The sequence below is a fragment of the Oncorhynchus keta genome, chromosome 32, assembly GCF_023373465.1.
Source record: "Oncorhynchus keta strain PuntledgeMale-10-30-2019 chromosome 32, Oket_V2, whole genome shotgun sequence".
In the NCBI taxonomy this organism is placed as follows: domain Eukaryota; kingdom Metazoa; phylum Chordata; class Actinopteri; order Salmoniformes; family Salmonidae; genus Oncorhynchus; species Oncorhynchus keta.
The window spans coordinates 22,850,165-22,876,330 of record NC_068452.1 but is presented as its reverse complement, the minus strand read 5'-3'; the positions used below and the strand labels follow the sequence as shown (position 1 = coordinate 22,876,330).

Below are 26,166 nucleotides of genomic sequence, written 5' to 3'. Positions count from 1 at the left end.
CCGTCTTCTCCTTTCAAATCAGCAGACTCCAGTGGCCTCTTGCTTTGCCACAACTTCTTGTCTGTCTGTCTGTCTGTCTGTCTGTCTGTCTGTCTGTCTGTCTGTCTGTCTGTCTGTTTGTCTGTCTGTCTGTCTGTCTGTCTGTCTGTCTGTCTGTCTGTCTGTCTGTCTGTCTGTCTGTCTGTCTGTCTGTCTGTCTGTCTGTCTGTCTGTCTGTCTGGCTGGCTGGCTGGCTGGCTGTCTGTCTGTCTGTCTGTCTGTCTGTCTGTCTGTCTGTCTGTCTGTCTGTCTGTCACAGTCGAATGATAGTGTCCTCGTCAAGCCATTTTGTTATTATGTTTATCATTCCTAATCCCCCAGGTAATCCCATCGACTGGCTCCATTATGCCCACACGGCCTATACCTTCCAGGGGGAAGGAACCTTGCTGGACAGCTAACTCCCTCTAACTCCCTCTCTCTCTCTCTCTCTCTCTCTCTCTCTCTCTCGCTCTCTCTCTCTCTCTCTCTCTCCATTTAACTGTCTGGCTCAGATATGAGTTCATTAGCACTGGATGGTGATGGTCAACAACTGTTCATTGTCATTCCCTGGGTGACAAACTGTCCCCAAATGAATAACTCTGTAGATTCATGAGGTCTGAGAATAACACTCCCTTAATTGGATTCATTTACAGATGATCATCGTCCTCATTAACACCATTTCTGCACAATGATGTAGACTCATCCTCTCATTGCTTCTCCTCCCTCCGGAAATATACAATTATCTTTTTAAAATTGATTTCTGCCACATGCAGAGTTGTAACAAATCACACGTGCCCACATAAAACTGCTCCGGACAGAACACACACACGCCACACGCACGCTAGGTTTATCTCCTCTTTGCATGCACATACATCTAGGTCAGAAGGAGGTTCAAAACATATGTCTCTTTTCATGTTTGTCTGACTCTAATCCACTCGAATCCATTATTTGTCATGCTTCAAGTGCGCTGTAAGCATTAAAGTTCAGCAGGAAAAGGAGATCATGGTGGGACTGGAGAAGAGGACTTGGGGCCCTCTCTACTGCTAGCTGACATGATCACAGTCTACAGTGCCTTGAGCAGATCCCTCCCCCCAGTACTGTCCCTCTTAGATTTCCCAAGATCCCTCTGATGGCTGGTACCTCAACCAACTGTCCAGGAATTTAGGGAGTAGTACACAGACGTAATGTTATGCAGGACACCTTTCCCTCAAACGGCCACCGCCCTGTGTCTAACCTTCACTCTGGCTCCTTGAAGTGGTCAAGAGGCTGCATTGGCTAATGCCTCTCCATTTCCGACAGAGCATCGCAACTTATGTTCTCAGCATGTCGTGTTGGAACAGAGTTGGATTAAGTGCAAGACTGTTCAAACCAAGTGAGCAGTATTCAAATCACACTGGGATTGCTTTCAATGGTATTTCTCTCCTCTCCATTCTTTTCCTGGAAATTATAAACACATTTGCATGGTTCCTTTAACTATTTTAGGTGTTATCTTGGGATCTCCATTCAACATTAGGGCGCAAACACAACATGCCTTTCCCACAGCCCTCAAAGATTTGTCACAGTATATTAGAATGAAAATGGTAATCTGCTCTGATCAAATGCATGTTAAACATTTTCATATCCTGTAGCTTCGCTACGACATTTCGTCTCACCTTTACCGGATCACTTCCTTTTAACACCAATTTTCATCCCTACTGCTCGAGAATTCAAGATCTGAATTCCTGTTCCATTACGTGAATTCAGTCAGCCAGATGAAGACATCTAAGCGTAGTCGTTTCACTAGCAGCACCTCAACAGTGAGGTGCAAAACGACTAGCTATTCATGTTCAGGAGTCGGACTCATTTGTGAGAGACTCGTGGTTATCAGTCAAACAATATGACATTCTCATCTGGGGATAATGTGTTAAGCAGATCCCTCTTCCCCGAGGCCTAGAGAAAACGTATTCTCAGACTGAAAGGTACATTTGTCACACTGAGAATTTGATCGGATTTGTGAGTTCCAGAAGTGAAACTATGACCTGCATGCAGAGATAATAAGATACTTGTGCTGGTTTGGGGCAACTTTGGATGCACAATGTATTTTGCACAGAGGAAGAGCTAAGGCAGAGTAAGAAAGAGAAGGCGTAGGAGAGAGAGAACAAAAACAGACTCTACTGCTCTACTGACAGACTGTTATAGTACCTTTCCAAAAAGAAGGCTCAGTCAATCATAACTCAAGGCAGAGGGGAGAGGGGGAGAGAGGACGACGTCCATCTCTGGGCTCTCTTTCTCCGCGGTGCTCCTTTAACACATTAGAGTGATGGACGTGTGTCAGCCAGCGTGGATCAGGGAGGTGACGTACGGGGATAATTTGCTGTCTTACGTCTCAGCTGCTTAATGGAACCCAGTGGCAGGAGAGCTGAAGGAGAGGCACGCAGGATGCGGAGATACAGTTCACCAGGACAAGCTGTACTACTCACCTCTTCCGAAAGCTCACCTGTCAAACACTTCTCACCTGTCAAACACAAGGGTTCAGTTAAAACACCATGTACACGGTCAATTTACAGTAAAAGTATTTCCACACGACTTTAGAGATGTGTAAAAACATTTAACTAAAAGACAAAGTACTGGTCAATGTACATGACTATAGCATTCAATACCGTTTTGCCTGTGATTAAATTGTAGCATAGAATAATTCTGAATAATAATCACACATTTAAAAAAAGTAATACCAGCTTGAGTATTGGGGATGTATTTCTCTCTAGACAGAAAAGAAAGATCTGCTTTGTAGTTGTTTGTGAAGCAAAAAAAGGCTGTCGTCTTCCCTAAACACTTTGCTCAGACATGCCTTTCCCACATTGCGTCTCACGTTGTGTTCCTTTTCCCTCGTGTAAATTGTCTTTATGGGCTGCGTCATAATACAGATCAGTGGCACGCGTCAGAACATCAAAGGGGAGTATTAAAAGTGTTGCGATTGGACCATGTTTACAGAGAGATTATACAAGCGCAAGTGGAAGCTCGTTCTCTGTCCATTGTTCATTAGCTGTGCTGTGAGATAGCTGGAATAAGAACAACCCGGAACAGGTCGTCAGGCCTTTATTGTTCCAGCTTGGTAAAAGTCAAACATTCCATTCCCTGAAGTTTACTCTCGGGGGCTTGGAGCTAAAGCAAACAACCAATAAAGATATCTTCAAGGGGATATTTAGTTCGCATGATTTATTATCTGGGTTGGGTAAATTTCAGGCTTATTTACTGATTGCAGGCATGGGAGAAATAATTCAATGAAAGACACCAAATGGGCAGTCATTAGGGAAGCAAGCCAATTGTGGGCCTGTGGATCGTGCATTTCTGCTGGCTCCTACAGGACGGACCATCCTCATGGAATCATTGTTCTAATGAGGTTGGCACTATGTTTCCCCGTGCCAGCACAGTGACAAATCACTGTCAAGCTTCCACTAAATGAGGCAGTTTAAAGAGAAACAGTCAAATGCCCACCATATGCGTTACATTAAATCAAATCAAATCAAATGTATTTATATAGCCCTTCGTACATCAGCTGATATCTCAAAGTGCTGTACAGAAACCCAGCCTAAAACCCCAAACAGCAAACAATGCATGTGTAAAAGCACATTACAGATGGATATGTGTGTCAGGGAAAGGTGCACTCTTGTTTTCTGTCTGGCAGAAAGGGAAGTGAGGGAACTGAACTTTTCTAATCCATTAAAGGTTACCCCCCTTGAATCAAAATAGCGCCCTTGTTATTTGTGCTTTATCAAAGTATTCACGTTGCATCAACATATTGAGAGCTTGGGACTGTACTTTTCTGAAAAGAGAATTCGTAGATAATTGCCTTTAACATTTTCGACCCCTTCAATGGTTTGAAAGGTGTCAGCAATTTTGATCTAGTACTCTTTTGAACGTCACATGAATTGGGGGTACAGTATTTACAGTGCTATATAGGTAGAGAACAATGAGCAGAACAAGGCTATGTCAATAAGACATTTTTGACAAAAATGCAGATAGAAGCTTATAGTGCCAAACTCTCGATATTATAGAAAGTTGATTGAATTTGCAAAAATCAATCTACAGTTGAAGTCGGAAGTTTACATAAACTTAGGTTGGAGTCATTCAAACTTGTTTTTCAACCACTCCACAAAATTTCTTGTTAACAAACTATAGTTTTGGCAAGTTGGTTAGGACATCTACTTTGTACATGACACAAATCATTTTTCCAACAATTGTTTACAGACAGATTTTTCCACTTATAATTCACCGTATCACAATTCCAGTGGGTCAGAAGTTTACATACACTAAGTTGACTGTGCCTTTAAACAATTTGGAAAATTCCAGAAAATTATGTCATGGCTTTAGAAGCTTCTGATAGGGTAATTGACATCATTGGAGTCAATTGGAGGTGTACCTGTGGATGTATTTCAAGGCCTACCTTCAAACTCAGTGGATCTTTGCTTAACATCGTGTGAAAATCAAAAGAAATCAGCCAAGACCTCATAAAAAAAATTGCAGACCTCCACAAGTCTGGTTCATCCTTGGGAGTAATTTCCAAACGCCTGAAGGTACCACATTCATCTGTACAAACAATAGTACGGAACTATAAACACCATGGGACCACGCAGCCAGCATACCGCTCAGGAAGGAGCCGTGTTCTGTCTCCTAGAGATTAACGTACTTTGGTGTGAAAAGTGCAAATCAATCCCAGAACAGCAGCAAAGGATCTTGTGAAGATGCTGGAGGAAACAGGTACAAAAGTATCTATATCCACAGTAAAACAAGTCCTATATCGACATAACCTGAAAGGCCGCTCAGCAAGAAAGAAGCCACTGCTCCAAAACTGCCATAAAAAAAGACAGTCTACAGTTTGCAACTGCACATGGGGACAACGATCGTACTTTTTGGAGAAAAGTCCTCTGGTCTGATGAAACAAAAATGTAACTGTTTGGCCATAATCACCATCGTTATGTTTGGAGGAAAAAGGGGGACGCTTGCTGAAGAACACCATTCCAATGGTGAAGCACAGGGGTGGCAGCATCATGTTGTGGGGTGCTTTGCTGCAGGAGGGACTGGTGCACTTCACAAAATAGATGGCATCATGAGGGAGGAAAATTATGGGGATATATTTAAGCAGTCAGTCAGGAAGTTAAAGCGTGGTCGCAAATGGGTCTTCCAAATGGACAATGACCCCAAGCATACTTCCAAAGTTGTTGCAAAACGACTTAAGGACAACAAAGTCAAGGTATTCACAAAGCCCTGACCTCAATCATATAGAAAATTTGTGGGCAGAACTGAAAAAGCGAGTGCGAGCAAGGAGGCTTACAAACCTGACTCAGTTACACCAGCTCTGTCAGGAGGAATGGGCCAAAATTCACCCAACTTATTGTGGGAAGCTTGTGGAAGTGCTACCTGAAACGTTTGACCCAAGTTAAACAATTTAAAGACAATGCTACCAAACACTAATTGAGTGTATGGTAACTTCTGACCCACTGGGAATGTGATAAAAGAAATAAAAGCTGAAATTAATCATTCTCTCTACTATTATTCTGACATTTCACATTGTTAAAATAAAGTGGTGATGCTAACTGATCTCAGACAGGGAATTTGTACTAGGATTCATCCTTGTACAAATGGTGAAAAATTGAGTTTCAATGTATTTGGCCAAGGTGTATGTAAACTTCCAACTTCAACTGTACAGTACACAGTTTTCTCTGACTGTGCAAGATCTGTCTCGTGTGTATGAAAGCCTCCTAACAGCAGCATCGTGTAAGAGCAGTGCAGGGGGAGCTACATGTACAGGGCTGCTAGTGTAACATTATGGTTGTTTTGCCCCAATGGCAGTAGTACGGTTCATAAGCCTGATTTATTGTCACATTAGCAGAGCCACATCTCCACTGACACGTAAAGGGCAGACCCGGGATTCGAATTGCAAACCCTCTGGCTGCTGGCTCGCCTCTCTTACCGCTCGGCTCATTGCCACCATAATGGTCCATAATGAACATGGTGCTACCATGGTCCTCTAGAGTGTGTCCCTGGAAGCTACTGTATGCCTGTATTGCACACAGTTGTTTGCAGAAAGGAAAGCCATCCTGTGTAGCAACGTACAAATGTCCCATCAGTCCCCTGATAGTTGTCTAGGTAAGGGTGTTGGAGGCAAATCTCTCACCTCCCATCCTCAGAACAGTGCTACAATATATGCTACACGTTATTCTCTCAGGTGCACACAATCTCTGCCATGACTTTCAAAGGTTTCCATGAATAATGCAATTGTTTCAAAGGAAAACATTTGAATTACCCAAGAGCAAAGACAAATACCTTTTAAGTTCCATTTCATATCACTTACTTCTGAGAATTATTAATTTTCTGACGTAGGCTCGCGTGGCAACCATGTGAACTGTGACTCTGAGTCTACTTTATACCCAGGCACTTATTACATTTCGATGTATCCACCTCTCGGTTCAGAAGGTATGGTACCTTTATGGCATAGAAAGGCGTGGTCAAGACTTCGCTAGACAATGTGGGCGTGTCCTTAATACTCGAACCTTAAAACCTCAGTTAATACTGAGGGAAATTGCATTATGTCGAGTGTGTGCGATTGCCTTAGGCAGCACATCTTGTTTCTTTAATATAGCCCATGGCTTTTGAATGGCGGTGAGGAGATATGGTTTATTAATGGGGTGTTAATGGACTGCTCTTTTGGTTATCAGCATAGAAACAGTATTACAACTACTAAGTGCTTATATAACCATATTAAGCACCATGTCACTCAGGCACGTACTGTTAGAATGTTTAGCTGGTAGAGTAGTGTGCACTAGTGCTAATAGTGTTTCCAGTCCATTAGCACTGCAATAATAGGAAAGAGAAAGATATATACAGTACCAGTAAAAAGTTTGGACACAGCTACTCATCCAATGGTTTTTCTTTATTTTTTAAACTATTTTCTACATTGTAGAGTAACAGTGAAGACATCAAAACTACGAAATAACACATATGGAATCATGTAGTAACCCAAAAAGTGTTAAACAAATCAATATATATTTTATATTTGAGATTCTTCAAAGGAGCCATCCTTTTCCTTAATGAAAGATTTGCACACTCTTGGCATTCTCTCAACCTGCTTCATGAGAAATGATTTTCCAACCGTCTTGAAGGAGTTCCCACATATGCTGAGCATTTGTTGGCTGCTTTTCCTTCACTTTGCGGTCCAACTCATCCCAAACCGCCTCAATTGGGTTAAGGTTGGGTGATTGTGGAGGCCAGGTCATCTGATGCAGCACTCCATCACTTACATTCTTGGTCAAAAAGCCCTTACACAGCCTGGAGGTATGTTTTGGGTCATTGTCCTGTTGAAAAACAAATGATAGTGCCACAAAGCGCAAAACAAGATGGGATGGCTTATCACTGCATAATGCTGTGGTAGCTAAGCTGGTTAAGTGATGCCTTGAATTCTAATCAAATAATAGACAGTGTCACCAGCAAAGCACCCCACACCATCCCACCTCCTCCTCCATGATTCACTGTGTGAACCACACATGCAGAGATCATCAGTTCACCTACTCCGCGTTTCACAAAGACACGGCGGTTGTAACCAAAAATCTTACATTTGGACTCATCAGACAAAAAGACAGATTTCCACTGGTTTAATGTTCATTGCTTGTGTTTCTTGACCCAAGCAAGTCTCTTCTTCTTATTGGTGTCCTTTATTAGTGGTTTCTTTGCAGCAATTTGACCACAAAGGCCTGATTCACACAGTCTCCTCTGAACAGTGGATGTTGAGATGTGTCTGTTACTTGAACTCTGAAGCATTTATTTGGACTGCAATCTGAGGTTCAGTTCACTCTGTGAACGTATCCTCTGTAGCAGAGGTAACTCTGGGTCTTCCTTTCCTGTGGCGGTCTTCATGAGAGACAGTTTCATCATAGCACTTGATGATTTTTGCAACTGCACTTGAAGAAACTTTCAAAATTGACTGACGTTCATGTCTTAAAGTAATAATGGACTGTCGTTTCTCTTTGCTTATTTGAGCTGTTCTTGTCATAATATGGATTGGTCTTTTACCAAATAAGGCTATTTTCTGTATACCACCCCTACTGTACCTTGTCACAACACAACTGTTTGGCTCAAATGCATTAAGAAGGAAAGAAATTCCACAAATTAACTTTTAACAAGGCACACCTGTTAATTGAAATGCATTCCAGGGTCTGGATTCAAAAAACTTTCTTAAGAATACATTTCTTCTTAACTGCCATTTTTTCCTTAACTATAGACTTAAGAAGAAAGTTAAGCAAAGTTGCCATTCCTCAATAAAGTTATTGAAAATGTTCTTAAGTTTTTTCCTAAGTTTCTTCCTAAGACAAAAAGTGAAGATGAAATGAGATTCTTGAAAATAATGTTTTAGGTTTTCTTCTTGGAAATGTACTTAACTTTAAGACAGCTAAACCCTTGTCTTGAGACGAATGGATACTTTTGTAACCATGAACGTTTTCTTGCACCACAGACACAGTTGGCTACCGGATATTTAAATACAGCAAGAATACAAATTAAACACGCATTATCTAGCTAGCAAGTAATGAAAAAATATATTACAATATTCTAGAAGTTTTAAATAGCTAGCGCTATCTCGTCAATTTGCAAAGAAGAACTTGGCTAACTTAGCTAACATTTACGTCATTACTATGTTGTCTGTAATGGCTTTACATGATAGCTAGCTAACGTGGCTAACTAACTTACCGGTCGCGCAGTGCCTCTACCACCATCTATCTCTATGATGGATGACACCTTCTCCTCCAACTGGTCCACATGGTCTCCCTTCTTCTTAGCAGCCGACTTGATGTCAGAACACTTCTATTTTACGGTGTCACTGTCCCTTGCCATACCCCCGACGGCAGAGACAGACTTGGCCACTCTCGCCCATCCTTTCTTTTTGGTCTCTGCAGTGACCCCATGACCCCGCAGTTCAAGTCTCCCCAACAGCAACCCTTTCCTGGCTGCTATTCCCTCCACCATCACATCAATCTCTTTTCCTTGTTATCCATTTTTGATGCTGATATAGCTAATCTGATGGCTATAATGTGTGAAAAATGACAAAATACACAAATCCGATCATCCCTGTCACATTGGCTTATTTATTGGTTTCAAGCACGTCACTAATGTCAATGACACATAAGAAGATATTTAAGAAGTTCTAAAAAGGTTATTTACGAAGTTCCCAAGAAAACTACAAATTCCTAAGAACATTTTGAGGAATTGCATTTACAAACTATCTTATGAAATTCCTATTTTAACGCTACTGTACACCAGATTCAGAAACACTACTGTACTGTACACCAGAGGTAGTATCGCTACTGTACACCAGAGGCATTAACGCTACTGCACACCAGATTCAGAAACACTACTGTACTGTACACCAGAGGTAGTATCGCTACTGTACACCAGAGGCATTAACGCTACTGTACACCAGAGGCAGTAACACTACTGTACTGTACACCAGAGGCAGTAACACGACTGTACACCAGAGGCAGTAACACGACTGTACACCAGAGGCAGTAACACGACTGTACACCAGAGGCAGTAACGCTGCTGTACACCAGAGGCTGTAACGCTACTGTACACCAGAAGCAGTAACACGACTGTACACCAGAGGCAGTAACACTACTGTACACCAGAAGCAGTAACACTACTGTACACCAGAGGCAGTAACACTACTGTTGTCACGCCCTGGTCGAAGTATTTTGTGTTTTTCTTCATGTATTTGGTCAGGCCAGGGTGTGACATGGGTTTTTGTATGTGGTGTGTAGCTTAGTGGGGTTGTAGCTTAGTGGGGTGTTCTAGGAAAGTCTATGGCTTTCTGAAGTGGTTCTCAATCAGAGGCAGGTGGTTATCGTTGTCTCTGATTGGGAACCATATTTAGGCAGCCATATTCTTTGGTTGTATTGTGGGTGATTGTCCTGAGTGTCTTGATGTCCTTGTTAGATGTTAGTTGACACATGTATAGGCTGTTTCGTTTATTGTTTTGTAGTGTTGTAGTGTTCGTGTTTAGTCGTGTTTTACGTTTGTTTAAATAAACATGGATCGAAATCGACACGCTGCAGTTTGGTCCGACTCTCCTTCACCATTAGAAAACCGTGACAGAATCACCCACCACAAACGGACCAAGCAGCGTGTCAACAGGCAGGAGCCACAGGAGAGGCAACAGAGGCAGCAGCAGCAGGAGCAGCAGCAGCTGCAGTGGGAGAGGCTGCACTACCTGGAGAAATGGACTTGGGAGGAGATTCTAGACGGGAAAGGACCCTGGGAACAGCCTGGAGATTATTGTCGCCCCAAAGCCGAGCTGGAGGCAGCAAAAGCAGAGAGGCGGCATTATGAGGAGCTAGCACGGCAGAGCGGATGGAAGCCCGAGAGTCAGACCCAAAAATTTCTTGGGGGGCTCACAGGGAGTATGGCTACGCCAGGTAGGAGACCTGAGCCAACTTCCTGTGGTTACCGGGGCTAGAGAGACCGGGCAGGCACCATGTTATGCAGTGGTGTGCACGGTGTCCCCAGTGCGGGTGCATAGCCCGGTGCGGTATATTCCTACTCCTCGTATCGGCCGGGCTAGAGTGGGCATCGAGCCAGGTAAGGTTGGGCAGGCTCGGTGCTCAAGAGCTCCAGTGCGCCTGCACAGTCCGGTCTATCCAGTACCACCTCCACACCCCAGCCCTCCGGTAGCAGCTCCCCGCACCAGGCTTCCTGTGCGTGTCCTCAGCCCAGTACCACCAGTGCCAGCACCACGCATCAGGCCTACAGTGCGCCTCGCCTCTCCTGCACTGCCGGAGCCTCCCGCCTGTTCAGCGCTATCAGAGTCTTTCTCCTCTCCTGCGCTACGGAGTCTCCTGTCTGCATTGAGCAGCCAGAGCTGTCAGCCTGCATGGAGCAGTCAGAGCTGTCAGTCTGCATTAAGCAGCCAGAGCTGCCAGTCTGCAAGGAGCTGTCAGCCTGCATGGAGCAGTCAGAGCTGTCAGTCTGCATGAAGCAGCCAGAGCTGCCAGTCTGCAAGGAGCTGTCAGTCTGCATGGAGCAGCAAGAGCTGTCAGCCTGTATGGAGCAGCCAGAGCTGCCAGTCTACATGGAGCAGCTAGAGCTGTCAGTCTGCATGGAACAGCCAGAGCCGCCAGTCAGCGTGGAGCAGCCAGAGCCGACAGTCAGCATGGAGCAGCCAGATCTTTCAGTCTGCCCAGCGCCGCCAGTATGCCCAGCGCCGCCAGTCTGCCCAGCGCCACCAGTGCCGCCAGTCTGCCCAGCGCCGCCAGTGCCCCCAGTCTTCCCAGCGCCGCCAGTGCCGCCAGTCTGCCCAGCGCCGCCAGTCGGCCCAGCGCCGCCAGTCGGCCCAGCGCCGCCAGTCGGCCCAGCGCCGCCAGTCTGCCCAGCGCCGCCAGTCTGCCCAGCGCCAGCAGTCTGCCCAGCGCCACCAGTGCCGCCAGTCTGCCCAGCACCGCCAGTGCCGCCAGTCTGCCCAGTGCCGCCAGAACTGCCAGTCGGCCAGGATCCGCCAGTCAGCCAGGATCCGCCAGTCGGCCAGGATCTGCCAGAACTGCCAGTCGGCCAGGATCCGCCAGTCGGCCAGGATCCGCCAGAACTGCCAGTCGGCGAGGATCCGCCAGTCGGCCAGGATCCGCCAGAACTGCCAGTCGGCCAGGATCCGCCAGTCTGCCAGGATTCGCCAGTCTGCCAGGATCCGCCAGAACTGCCAGTCAGCCAAGATCCGCCAGTCAGCCGGGATCTGCCAGAACTGTCAGTCAGCCAGAATCTTCCAGATCTGCCAGTCAACCAGGCTCTTCCAGATCTGCCAGTCAGCCAGATTCTTCCAGATCTGCCAGTCAGCCAGGCTCTTCCAGATCTGCCAGATTCTTCCAGATCTGCCAGTCAGCCAGAATCCTCCAGATCTGCCAGTCAACCAGGCTCTTCCAGATCTGCCAGTCAGCCAGACTCTTCCAGATCTGCCAGTCAACCAGGCTCTTCCAGATCTGCCAGTCAGCCAGATTCTTCCAGATCTGCCAGTCAGCCAGAATCTTCCAGATCTGCCAGTCAACCAGGCTCTTCCAGATCTGCCAGTCAGCCGGGATCTGCCAGAACTGTCAGTCAACCAGGCTCTTCCAGATCTGCCAGTCAGCCAGGATCTGCCAGTCGGCCAGGATCCGCCAGTCAGCCAAGATCTGCCAGTCAGCCAGGATCTGGTAGATCCATCAACCTGCCTGAGCTTCCTCTTACTCCTGAGCTTCCTCTTACTCCTGAGCTTCCTTTCACTCCTGAGCTCCTTTTCACTTCTGAGCTTCCTTTCACTCCTGAGCTTCCTTTCACTCCTGAGCTTCCTTTCACTCCTGAGCTTCCTTTCACTCCTGAGCTTCCTTTCACTCCTGAGCTTCCTTTCACTCCTGAGCTTCCCCTCAGTCCCGAGCTTCACCTCAGTCCCGAGCTTCACCTCAGTCCCGATCTGCTCCTCAGTCTAGTGGGGTTCTGGGTGAGGACTACTAGGCCATGGTTGGCGGCGAGGTTGGACTATCCAGGGACGCAAGGAGAGGGACTAAGACATTAACTGAGTGGGGTCCACGTCCCGCGCCGGAGCCGCCACCATGGACAGATGCCCAACCGGACACTCCCTATTGATTTCAGGTGCGTTCGGGAGTCCGCACCTTGGGGGGTTCTGTCACGCCCTGGTCGAAGTATTTTGTGTTTTTCTTCATGTATTTGGTCAGGCCAGGGTGTGACATGGGTTTTTGTATGTGGTGTGTAGCTTAGTGGGGTTGTAGCTTAGTGGGGTGTTCTAGGAAAGTCTATGGCTTTCTGAAGTGGTTCTCAATCAGAGGCAGGTGGTTATCGTTGTCTCTGATTGGGAACCATATTTAGGCAGCCATATTCTTTGGTTGTATTGTGGGTGATTGTCCTGAGTGTCTTGATGTCCTTGTTAGATGTTAGTTGACACATGTATAGGCTGTTTCGGGTTTCGTTTATTGTTTTGTAGTGTTGTAGTGTTCGTGTTTAGTCGTGTTTTACGTTTGTTTAAATAAACATGGATCGAAATCGACACGCTGCAGTTTGGTCCGACTCTCCTTCACCATTAGAAAACCGTGACAACTGTACACCAGAAGCAGTAACACGACTGTACACCAGAGGCAGTAACACTACTGTACTGTACACCAGATGCAGTAACGCTGCTGTACACCAGAGGCAGTAACACTACTGTACACCAGAGGCAGTAACACGACTGTACACCAGAAGCAGTAACACGACTGTACACCAGAAACAGTAACGCTGCTGTACACCAGAGGCAGTAACGCTGCTGTAAACCAGAGGCAGTAACGCTACTGTACACCAGAGGCATTAACACTACTGTACTTTACACCAGAGGCAGTAACACTACTGTACTCTACAGAGGCAGTAACACTACTGTACTCTACACCAGAGGCAGTAACACTACTGTACTCTACACCAGAGGCAGTTACACTACTGTACTCTACACCAGAGGCAATAACACTACTGTACTCTACACCAGAGGCAGTTACACTACTGTACTCTACACCAGAGGCAATAACACTACTGTACTCTACACCAGAGGCAGTAACACTACTGTACTCTACACCAGAGGCAGTAACACTACTGTACTCTACACCAGAGGCAGTAACACTACTGTACTTTACACCAGAGGCAGTAACACTACTGTACTCTACACCAGAGGCAGTAACACTACTGTACTCTACACCAGAGGCAGTAACACTACTGTACTCTACACCAGAGGCAGTAACACTACTGTACTCTACACCAGAGGCAGTAACACTACTGTACTCTACACCAGAGGCAATAACACTACTGTACTCTACACCAGAGGCAGTTACACTACTGTACTCTACACCAGAGACAATAACACTACTGTACTCTACACCAGAGGCAGTAACACTACTGTACTCTACACCAGAGGCAATAACACTACTGTACTCTACACCAGAGGCAGTAACACTACTGTACTCTACACCAGAGGCAGTAACGCTGCTGTACTCTACACCAGAGGCAGTAACACTACTGTACTCTACACCAGAGGCAATAACACTACTGTACTCTACACCAGAGGCAGTTACACTACTGTACTCTACACCAGAGGCAATAACACTACTGTACTCTACACCAGAGGCAATAACACTACTGTACTCTACACCAGAGGCAATAACACTACTGTACTCTACACCAGAGGCAGTAACACTACTGTACTCTACACCAGAGGCAGTAACGCTGCTGTACTCTACACCAGAGGCAGTAACACTACTGTACTCTACACCAGAGGCAATAACACTACTGTACTCTACACCAGAGGCAGTTACACTACTGTACTCTACACCAGAGGCAATAACACTACTGTACTCTACACCAGAGGCAGCAACACTACTGTACTCTACACCAGAGGCAATAACACTACTGTACTCTACACCAGAGGCAGTAACACTACTGTACTCTACACCAGAGGCAATAACACTACTGTACTCTACACCAGAGGCAATAACACTACTGTACTCTACACCAGAGGCAGTAACACTACTGTACTGCACACCAGAGGCAGTAACACTACTGTACTGCACACCAGAGGCAGTAACACTACTGTACTGCACACCAGAGGCAGTAACACTACTGTACTCTACACCAGAGGTAGTAACACTACTGTACTTTACACCAGAGGCAGTAACACTACTGTACTGCACACCAGAGGCAATAACACTACTGTACTTTACACCAGATGCAATAACACTACTGTACTCTACACCAGAGGCAGTAACACTACTGTACTCTACACCAGAGGTAGTAACACTACTGTACTCCATACCAGAGGCAATAACACTACTGTACTGCACACCAGAGGCAGTAACACTACTGTACTCTACATTAGAGGCAGTAACGCTGCTGTACTCTACACCAGAGGCAGTAACACTACTGTACTCTACACCAGAGGCAATAACACTACTGTACTCTACACCAGAGGCAGTAACACTACTGTACTCTACACCAGAGGCAGTAACACTACTGTACTTTACACCAGAGGCAGTAACACTACTGTACTCTACACCAGAGGCAATAACACTACTGTACTCTACACCAGAGGCAGTAACACTACTGTACTCTACACCAGAGGCAGCTACAGTAATGATAGTGGTGCATGGGAAACAAAGCATTTGGGCTTGAGGATTTAGCTTCACCTCTTGTAAATTGTAATCGTTTACTAGTCCCTGGTAATTAGTCGAAACCTTCCTGTTGCTGCGGGATAACAAACAGAAGTCCACTGAAAATGAAGGATGCTGGCGATGCTGGTACAGATTACAACATGTGGACATGTTTTTGCCAGTTACTCCAATCTGTAGTTACTCCTTGTCTGCGCTCCAGGTGCAATACATGTTGCACTGTTGAAAGGTGAGCTCATCAATCTATTTTGGGGCGCATTGACTGGCGTTTCTTTGCTTTGAGATTCTAAACGGCTCTGTCCCCTTGTGCTGCTGTTTGATTGACATGGTAGGAGTCCCAGTCTGGGCTAAGCCTCAGCAGGCTCTCAGAATGTCTCTCTAATGAAGTCCTCACGCTTCAGGCACACGAACACAATACAACACAGAGCCCTGGAGCAGGCAGGGGGGCAGGGAGGTGAGGCAACAACAAGCAAACAACGAATTGCGTGAATTTGCCGAGTCACAAGTCACTTGTGGAGTGTCTTGCAGCAGTGTTAAAAAATATATTAAAAAATCAAGACTGCATCGTTGGGCTCAAGCTTTGCCTCCTAGAAAGAGAAAACTTTGAGCGAGCCAATATTATTATTTGAAACTAATAATTGAATGCATAATGTTTTCCTTTGTAAGCACTTCTGTGCAAGTTCCATCATGCTTCAGAATAATTCGAGATACATGACATTGACCCAAAAGATATATGAAGATTGTTTCATGTCCCATTTTGTTTTGTGTCCTCTAAAATAGCTGAGAATGTGCAATTTACTTTAATTTGGCATAATTGTCATTCAATTAAATTTAAGAAAACAAATTTCTGCATCTTAATAGTTGAATGGCATCTACCCCTTGTACCAAAGCATAATTAAATAGACTAGGGTTATTACAGACGGTTAACATGTCAAGCGACCGTTTTAAGAGGTCCAAAAATCGTAGAAAATACAGTCTTGATATTTTCTAATTATTGTATCAAACCTGTATAGTGTGAGCTATAGAATGCTAGATCACAGCTGTGTTTGGAACATGCTGTTGCACTGTGTTGCTCTGGATTCTAAGCTACAGTAGACGTCAACACTGTGGCTTTATCAGACCCAAAGGAACATTACCAGCTTTCTCAAGCCCTTTAATGAATCAAGTGTGGCAACAGTCATCAATATGAAGACGTTGTGTAATGCTTAGAGTGCAAACACTTAGCTACTGAATCTTTCCACCATTGAGCACTCTAGAAGTAAACTGAAAAAAATCACCAGCGGGACAATTTTATTACAATTTGTCCATTTCTTGATTTAAGAATCCATTTGTGTTTGATCACTTAGGGAATCCAAGAGGCTCATCGTTTTAGAGAACCTAGTGTGTGATTTTCTGCAAAAACGAATGCTCTCAAGGCTAAAATAGTGTCAAGAATTGGTCCTGCAATATGTGCAAGGCTATTGACATTGGTGTCTATATTCAGAAGGGCCACCCAGCTCTTGTGAAAGATCCAGGTTATTGTGTGGTGATTTATTGAGCTCATACTGCAGCCAGAACAAAGTGCCCTAACCTGGCAAGTAGGATGTCGTGGTGGTGAGTGATTTCCAGAGGCTTCAGTGGGCCACATTGCAGCAGAAGCCCAGTGTGCTCTGAATGATAACATGCTCATAACGGAATCAGAAGCAGCAAATTGATTTTCCACTTTTAGTTTTATCAATGTTGAATATTTGAATGGGCATACATTAACAGTGTGGGAGGGCTTGGCCGGATGGCTTGATGACTGTTCACTTTCACTGATTGCTTTGGAGCATTGGACAAGGATGTGTTTAAAGTACAGGGCACTTCTCTCCATTCCGTAAAGCAGCTAGGAGATGGTGTCTCGTAACAGAAGCTTGTTAAGCAGGAGCAGAACGCCTGACCCGCTACCGTCCCTCCTGTAGAGAGTACTGTACGTGTGCATTGGGCTAGTTCAACACAACCCTAATGATTGGTGCAGCCCAACAGTCAGCCACCCTCAACATTGCACGTCCTTACCTTCAACTCAATACTTTAAAGGAGTTAGGTGAAGTAGGGGAAAGACAGCCTGGGTCATTTCTTCATTGTGGATTGTCCACAAGGAATGATACAAGCCTCTCGCATCGTTCACCACAATACAATTCAGTCAAGCCACAGGCACACCACTAGTTAACACTCTTCAAGTCATTTGCAATCTGCAATTGTTTTGTTTATGCATTTGGAGAGGACATTGTTATTTGTTCCAGCGTCATGCCTCAAGCTTGCTGAAAATGTGAAAGACATCAACATGCAGCACAGAGTGCAGAGGACTTACACCTCACAGTGCTCTGCTTCCATCAATTCGTGTGCAACTGGCCTTAATGGGGGACTCACTATACAATATCCTCATGGAAAATCATTCCTGTTTACCCTTTACAGGCCACATCCTTCATTCAGATCTACATGCATAACTTAATTCCACACTTAAGGGAGGCATTTATTATACGTGTAAATGAGACTATATTTGTTTCCATGGTGCTGTAGCTCATTATTCTGTGGCGTTGTGCAGTTTGACACAATACATCTGCAGGCCAATGTCACCAGGAGTTCATTTTGGATTAGCTAGTTGTTCTCCAAGTCAAGAATAGTACATTTTGAACATGTCCAACTTACTCTGATTAATATTCTTCTCAGACAGAGAGAGAGGAACTTTATGACTCAGCACTGTGATGCTCTGCAGTGCTCCAATGATCCTGCTCAATGTCCCCAGCATTCCACTGAGTCCAAACCCACTAATGGCACTGATGACAATAGTTATCGCCATCTTTTTCTGGCAGGGAGAGTTGTTGAGAGACCAGGCGGCACTGCAGGTCTTCTCATTCTAATCTCAAGCTTGGGCCATATCAGGAGATGATCTACCCCTTACGGTTTTGATTTGTTCCCACCTGACTTCCTTATTACATTTACTTGAATGTACATTTCAGTGAGAAGTGTCGGTTATCGGCGTTCTTGGTTGTGATCCAGGTAGCAGGCTTAGCTGGATCCCTCAGCGAAAGTGTACCCCGCGAGGACTGTTAATTAGCCTCACTTTTGTTTTGCGTTTCCTGATTTGCCCGCTACAGTACTCCAAAGGAAATGAAATCTTCCACATGGAAACAGACACATAAATATGATGTGTGACTTGATATGTTTCATTAATAACTGAATACCAAGAGCTGGTTAAAAATAGATGTTCTTCAGGCTGCTATACTGTGAGGAGAAATGCATCAGGCACCAGTGAGCAGGCTACTCGTTTCACCATGTTGGGTTCTAGTTTCAATGGATTATCTAATAATTATTTCAACCCGATTTGAAAAGGACTTCACACGAGGAGGTCAGTTGTTTGTGTCAGCATAGTGACTTTTAGTGTTTCAGAGGTTTACAGATGGTTTAAGAGATTTAATGACAACTATTCTAAAGTTCATTTCATCACTGATCTCTTCTGTTAATTATAGCGGGTCACACTGATAACAAACTATACTATGAACAAAATATCTGTTGATAAGAAACTGCATGTTAAGGTTACGTTTAGGGTTAGGTTTAGAATCAGGGTTAGGATACGGATTAAGGTTAGTGTTGGGGTTACGTTTACGTTTAGGGTTAGGGTTAGGTTTAGAATCAGGGTTAGGATACGGATTAAGGTTGGTGTTGGGGTTACGTTTACGTTTAGGGTTAGGTTTAGAATCAGGGTTAGGATACGGATTAAGGTTAGTGTTGGGGTTACGTTTACATTTAGGGTTAGGTTTAGAATCAGGGTTAGGATACGGATTAAGGTTAGTTTTGGGGTTACATTTACGTTTAGGGTTATGTTTAGAATCAGGGTTAGGATACGGATTAAGGTTAGTGTTGGGGTAAGGGTTACGTTGATGGTTAGGATAAGGGTCAAGGTTATTGTTAGAACTAGGGTCAGGGTTCGTAGATAGTTAGCTGAAATGTTACTGATCTATCCAAATAAAGTGTTACCTTATAGCGTGCCGTTCATGTTTGAACAATACCCAATCCATCAGTCACTTGGTGTCTTCGTGTAGCTTCGTCTTTGTTGTATTGAAAGCACACAATGTTGGAAGAATCCTTTCTATTCCTCAAAATAACCTCTATCCATTAGTGTCTTAAGGGTTCCCACACTTTCCTTTTTGTGCCTCAGAAGCAATCCTAGATTGCCATCATACACTGGATTTCCATGCAACTCTCCGTAGCTTTTGAAGCACCGGAGAAGAGCTGCTCAAAGCAATAATAGCCCCAGAGTAAAAAACACATGCAGTGAGCCTGTTATACTGTCATGCTAATCTTTCCACCCTACATATCCAGTATAATAACACATTATTGCCTGTGTCACTTCAGAGATCCTGCTTTGATTAAGTATAAAAGTCATTATGGCCTTTTTAGAAATCTCAATGAAGATGCTCTTGGTGAATGATTCTTGAGAGCAAAAACAGGCAAGGGAGTACATTAATATCTTTGTCACATCTGTGTGTATGAGGGCATGTGCAGGAGCACATTACTATTTGACACAAAGCCTTCCCAAAGAGGCAAAGATCAGCTACTAAATGAATAATTCCCCCGGCGAAGTACACAGAAACCCCCTGAGTGCATGTCATTTAATAGCTTCCCCTAGCATTCCTCAGCGTCCCATTCAGTCCTTTTTTTATGTTAGAGCCGAACAGCCATGTTCACAACCACCAGTCCCTCTATACTCCATTTGAAAGTCGATGTAACAAAAGATGTGGAAATCCAGCCTTGCACAGATCTGCATAGTCCTCTTTTACAGGGCAAGAGTCAAGTGTACAGCTTTTAGGTGTTATAACACTGTTATAACACTACATGGACAGGTGGAAGCATTAACTCTCCATAATGGAACAGTGAGCAGACATCATATTTGACAAGCTTCTAATAGGACAGTGGGGGGGGTCCATACAGTCATGACAATGTCATCTTGATGTATTCATGACGTGGTGACATTTTTAGATGGCTCATGAATGTTATATGAACGTTAGCATTTCAACTGACAGGTCGTAAAAGGCGAAAGCCATCAAGTGATGATGGGATGTTATTGTAAGACATTGTACTTGAAGAGTCTCACTCTTGTAATTGTAGTGCTTGTCAGAGGGTTAACATTAGCAAACATGTAGGCGTTACAGTACAGTACACATTACACAAATGCACCAGTTAACCTCCAGAGTCCAATTCAGACAAAGTGTGCATGATGCCAACGTTCGCTGCTGCTATCAATTCATGCAACCCTTTCTAGAGTAGTCAGTCAACCCCACTATTACAGCTGGTCATGAGCATTAAGCTGAAAAATGAGTTAGTCAAGCTGACAAAATTTTGGGGCAAAAATATCAAATAAAAAACAGTGCTTCTCCCTTGTGTCCTGAGATCCTTCCTTTAACTAAGGCCGGGCGTTAATAAGCATGTTGTTATGATTTGTTTCTTAGCTTACTAGCATTTTGGTGGTTGGTTCAATGAGATCGCCTGAAGATTCCAGCTCCCCATGGACTAAAGAAATGTATCTCACACGTGTTGTGTTGGTCTCACACTTCTTTCAGTATAACAACTCGTCTTAACATTCAAAGTACACATGCGTGTACAATAATGCCATATACCTTCAATATTGAACCAGTAAACTTGTAGTAAAGGTATCTGGAAACCAATTTTGTTTGAAATGTGTTTGGAAGGGCCAGAGAATATTTCCGTTGCCCGAGGGTAGACAATAATACTGTATAATCTATTTTTGGCATGTTCATTTCAAGGATTCCGGTGTGTTTTCTTTTCCGAGTGGCTTACTGTTTGCGGGTCCAACAGAAAAGTCCAGTCTCTCAGTCTCCCTATGGGGAACTAACAGTGTGGCTCCTCGCCTCCATGCCTCCAGGTCTAACTAACGGAGAGACTGACTCACTCAGATGTGAAATCAAGTTTACAAAAAACAGGGTCTGTTTTCCTACTGGATCTTGTGCATAGCCCAACAAAGTGAGAAATCAACAAATACGAGAAAAAAAATTTGTTTCCTGGGAAAACGATCCATATGATCTTCCTGGAACCAGTCTTTTCCCCCTAAACTTAATTAACTTAACTGCCTGAATCCATTGTTTTTAAATTAGCTTGGTTGCACTGCATTTAGAAAGGTTGGTTGCATTGCACCACCACAGATATAGTCCCTTTTCAATCCAACTGATGATTAATTCTGTGGTCTAAATATTTCCATTTTAGAAACCAGTATAATGATGATTTAAATGGTTTGACTATCCAGATCTGTTTACACTTGATTGATATCCAGATACAATGGATCCCTCCGGAGGTAGTCAGGAAGATCTGATCACAATCAGATCCCAATGCGTCTTTTAATCATCTACACCTGTTTAAAAAAAAAGGTGTGCACAATCACAATGTCCTCAAGATCAGGACAAAGGACTCATAGAACCAGGTGTAAACGGGGCTTCTCTTTCCGTCATGTGGAGGCTGTTCTTTGTCTTAGGGTATCCCCGCGATGATTGTCTAAGCATAATCCCAGTGTGTGCATCTCAGCCCATCACAGAGAAGAATTATAGGGATACTCATGAATGCACTACTGCATACTTCTCCTCTTAAAATGACCTCCAAGACGGCCAGCCGCTAGAGGCAAAGCCCTCAGCCCTCTCTTATGGCCGTCTTTCTTTTAAGACACCTCAAATCAAATCAAAGTGTATTGGTCGCGTACACAGTTTAGCAGGTGCTATAGCAGGTGCAGTGAAATGCTGATGTGACTAGGTCCTAAAAATGCAGTAAAACCTTACATCATTCTTATGGTTTCACTGTATGTTACTGTGCTGTGTAGTGCTGCATCTGTCTCCAACTCCGCCTTTTGGGAATATTCCATTGGAATTATGCTCTTGTACAAAAAGCCAAAGCACTTAGCAATTCACTTTCTTCTTCTACAAAGCTTTTGTGAGCCTATGGCATTTTTTCATACCTGGAAGATTATAGTTTTTATCTCATTTTTGTATTTGTATTTTCTGCAGATCACACATATCACACATGATTAAATATAGGATATTTTCAGAGCAAACATACACATACTAACCCATATTTTCTTTCTGTTCAAAATGATCTTTAAATGAATTGGGTTTCTTTTATTATTCATTGAATTCTTGGGGAATTCCAGTGCCCTTTTTGTTTTCAGATAAATCCATCCATTCCATTCTGAAATCTCTCATCCCGTCTCTGTTGTTTTCTTTGTACAGTCGTTAAAGTCTCAGCCAGAACCAAGCACATTGAGGTCCCTCAGAGAAGGGTTGCAATGCAATACTAAGTTAACAATGTAATTACCATCACTATTTTGTGATGCACTGCTTTGAAGTATTAAACATAGAGGGGAATAGACAACTAAATGTGTAATTGGGAAATGTTGGATTTCCACATTAACAGCCCCAGGTTTATTTTCTATTGTTCAGCCTTGTCATGCTCTTCTTTAGTACAAAATTAATTGCATTTATTTGTCGACAGACCGAGGGAGTGGAATGGACAGATGGTTATCTCACAACTAACTGGCAACATCTCTCTACTACACATCTTCCACAGTGAATCCAGTACAAGAACAACCGAGCAAGACAAAACGATGTATTGGGAATGCATATTGTTGACATTCCATCCGAGATATAAAATCGATGTGATGCGTGTAATCTGTGTGTCTTGAATCCCGGGCCTTAACTTAATTCCAGTACCACGGATAACCAATGCCATGACATTACCGTTACTTCCTGTGGTTCCCTTTATAATTTGTGTGATATTTGACATTGAACAGATTATAATGAAATCTGTGTATCTTGGCAGACAGAATGTTCTACGTGCAGTAACGTCATAGCAATAATTTATTAACGGTCTAGGAAATTCAACCCCATACTCATGGGGAACATCATTAACTTGACACAGTAATACCTAAGGACTTCACTAATCGCGTGTAGCAATGTCCTGTAATATTGCTATCATTATCACAAATTGAAACAGGGTATCCAGGGTGTCCTCAATAATGAATACATTAGTATATTATTTCAGACACAAAGGGAATGCATTTCCAGTGCAACAAAGCTTATTTTTTGGAACGCTATCTTGGAGGAAAGTGCATGCCAGTGATTTGTGAGCAATTGCTTCAAACTGAAGTGGACCACAGCAGGGCTATTTTGGTCCACATACCCCTGTGTGCCCCTCTGCAGTTGTCAGCAGCTGAGCAGAGTCAGTCAGTCAGATCAGACTGAGTTGATGCCCAACCTTCCAGTGCTCAGGGTCAGTGTGCCGGTGATGTGCCATAAACTCCTGCTCTCTCTCTCCCCAAGGCCATATGGGGCCTGCACCTCCTCCTGGGCTCCTGCTCCCCCTGCGGCCCGCGGCCCACCCCCCACCCCCCACCTCAGAAACACTTACATCACAAATAGGTCAGAATCCTGTCAAAACTACATGCGCTTCTCTACTCAGACAGTACATCAGCCTCTGAGATAACATGGGGGGAGGGGATGATTCTGCTCTAATAGGAGATGTGATGTGATTCCTGTTTACTTGTTATTCTGTTTCCTTCGTTGAGTTACTTCATTGATTTTTTACAAATATGTGCAGGAAACAACATTTACTTACATTTGAAATCCCCCTGGGGTTTTTATGCTTCTCATCCGTTGATAATTTTTTCTCTGTTTACATTTTTTTCCTCTGGAAAATTATGTATTGAGTAATGGTTGTGTTTAATAACAGTGAAAACCAATGTAGACATGATGTTTTTCATGTTAATATTTGAGAGACCCTTGTATTCTCCCAGGGGTCTGAGTCGAGGGAAGGGTTTTCAGTTCTGCCGTGTAGGCTAGCTGGGGCAGCTAGCTGGGGCAGCTAGCTGGGGCAGCTAGCTGGGGCAGCTAGCTGGGGCAGCTAGCTGGGGCAGCTAGCTGGGGCAGCTAGCTGGGGCAGCTAGCTGGGGCAGCTAGCTGGGGCAGCTAGCTGGGGCAGCTGCAGGATCAATCCTGCCAAGGACACAGGGCTTCCCAGGCCTGTTCAATGCCATAAAATGGGTAATTGAACAGCTAAATGGAGTCATTATGATGAGTAATTAAAAGAATAGCGACCAAGACTCCCCAAAATCTTCGTTTTGTTGTTGTTTCCATCGTTTTTTTTTTTTTTTTTCATAGGCCCGTCTGCGTTATATGGCAGCTGCCTCGGGGCACTCAAACTATCACCTCTTTCAACAGAATGCAAATTGCATCCTTACCAACTAATTGAATGGTGTTATCTATCGTCCTCGGATTTATTGAAATTCTAGCAGTGTTTCAGGTTTCCATTAGCTACTGTTCAACATTGCATTTCTGTCTGTGTTTTTCCCAAGATACTGCATGTCACGCAAACAGTGGATCACAGGAGAGGGGACTAGAGAATCATTTCATTTCAACAAGAGTACTAATCTGAATACTGATAGCGCAATCATCTGAAGCTTGAGTTAATATGTATGTAGGTGTCTCTATATAGGAACTTTTCATTACTGCAGTGTTGCGTAGAGACTTCATAAACAAGATCATACCAACATGAGTAAAGGCAACAGCAGGGCTATACATCATATTCTATTTAGCTAACAAATGACATATACCGGGTACAAAGTATCCGTTTCTCATCATTGTCTTGCCTTTCTGTAATATGAACAGAGAGAGCACCAATGTTCCCCCTGGGCAGTGAGTATGGAAAATAGTCATTGGGTTTATACGGGAAGCCATTTAGAGGGAGGAAAGCAAATTGAGTTTTGTTTAATTAGTACGAGCAGTTTGCTGATCACAGGAAATTGCATGGCCAGAATATGGTATACAGGATTTCATTAGCTTGTTCCTGTTAATTGAGGTTTATAGAGTGAATCAAATCAGTCCTTTAAAAAAAAGGGTTGTGCTATTGGACGTGCTCATGAATTGCTATTGCAGAGAGCCCCGGCAATGATAGGTCATTATAGGTAATAAGGGTCACCCACCTAAGATGAATTCCCCTAATCAATCCTTTATGACAGGGGGTTGTAACACCGGTGCTGAAGTACACCCAACAGTATACATTTCTGTTGAAGCCCCAGACAAACACACCTCATTCTACTTGTTGGGGGTACTGGAGGACCGGAGTTGGGAACCACTCCTTTATGAGCACTACAAAAACCAACGACCCTGTTCTGAACCAGAACAGCAGTGTGAGCTGGCTAGATACTAAAATATGGATTTCTACATGGATTTCTATCTTTGTTTGGACATAAATGTTTTAAAACCACTCAAAAGTTATTAAGAGATTCATTCACACACTCTGCCATATGTTTAACCTGTGTGTAGAGCAAAAAGGAGCAGTTTGATTTACCCTTCGATTATCTGTGTGTTTCCCCAGAGGACCAGAAGAAGGATCCATGAGGACTGGACTGATGCTACTGGAGGATCCCAGAGATGCGTTTACTTATCGGAGACATTAACCCAGATAGCAGAGGTAAGTCCAGTGACTGGCATGGATTCAACCTTAGCATGACTCCCTCCAGGTGTTACGCTGCCCTGTAATGTGTGTCCCTAAGAGGATCCCGGGGAATCTCTCTCTAATCTACCGGTCACAATACACATGGATAACTACATGAGACAAGACAAGCCCTCACAGGACATGGTATTCTCCAACAAAAGAAAATTAATTTGAAGAGGTCAGTTCTAAATTCACTGGGTGGGGGTCATAAAAATAAGCACCCCCCTCCCCAAGGTTACACATATTTTCACCTGACCCTCCCGTTGAACTGTAAAAATAAAAATGCACACCGTCCACCCTCATAGAATTGATAAGAAATTATGTTAATGACCACAAATAACAGCAACTGTAGCAACCCTGTGTTTATAAACGTGGATAAACGTCAACTTTGCCATACTGGCATGTTTTTGTGACATAGTCGATGCCACGCAGGGCTACGGGCCAGAAGGTT

The 26,166-nt window shown here is 44.0% G+C and overlaps 1 protein-coding gene across 1 annotated transcript in view; it reads left to right on the top strand.

Annotated features, from left to right (window-relative positions):
• The window catches only part of LOC118384783 (protein ELFN1-like), an 82,544-nt gene that overhangs the window by 21,456 nt on the left and 34,922 nt on the right, over positions 1–26,166 (top strand). The window contains exon 2 of the mRNA XM_035771513.2: positions 25,596–25,691. The gene's annotated coding sequence lies outside the window, so the exon portion shown is untranslated. The remainder of the gene's footprint in view (positions 1–25,595; positions 25,692–26,166) is intronic.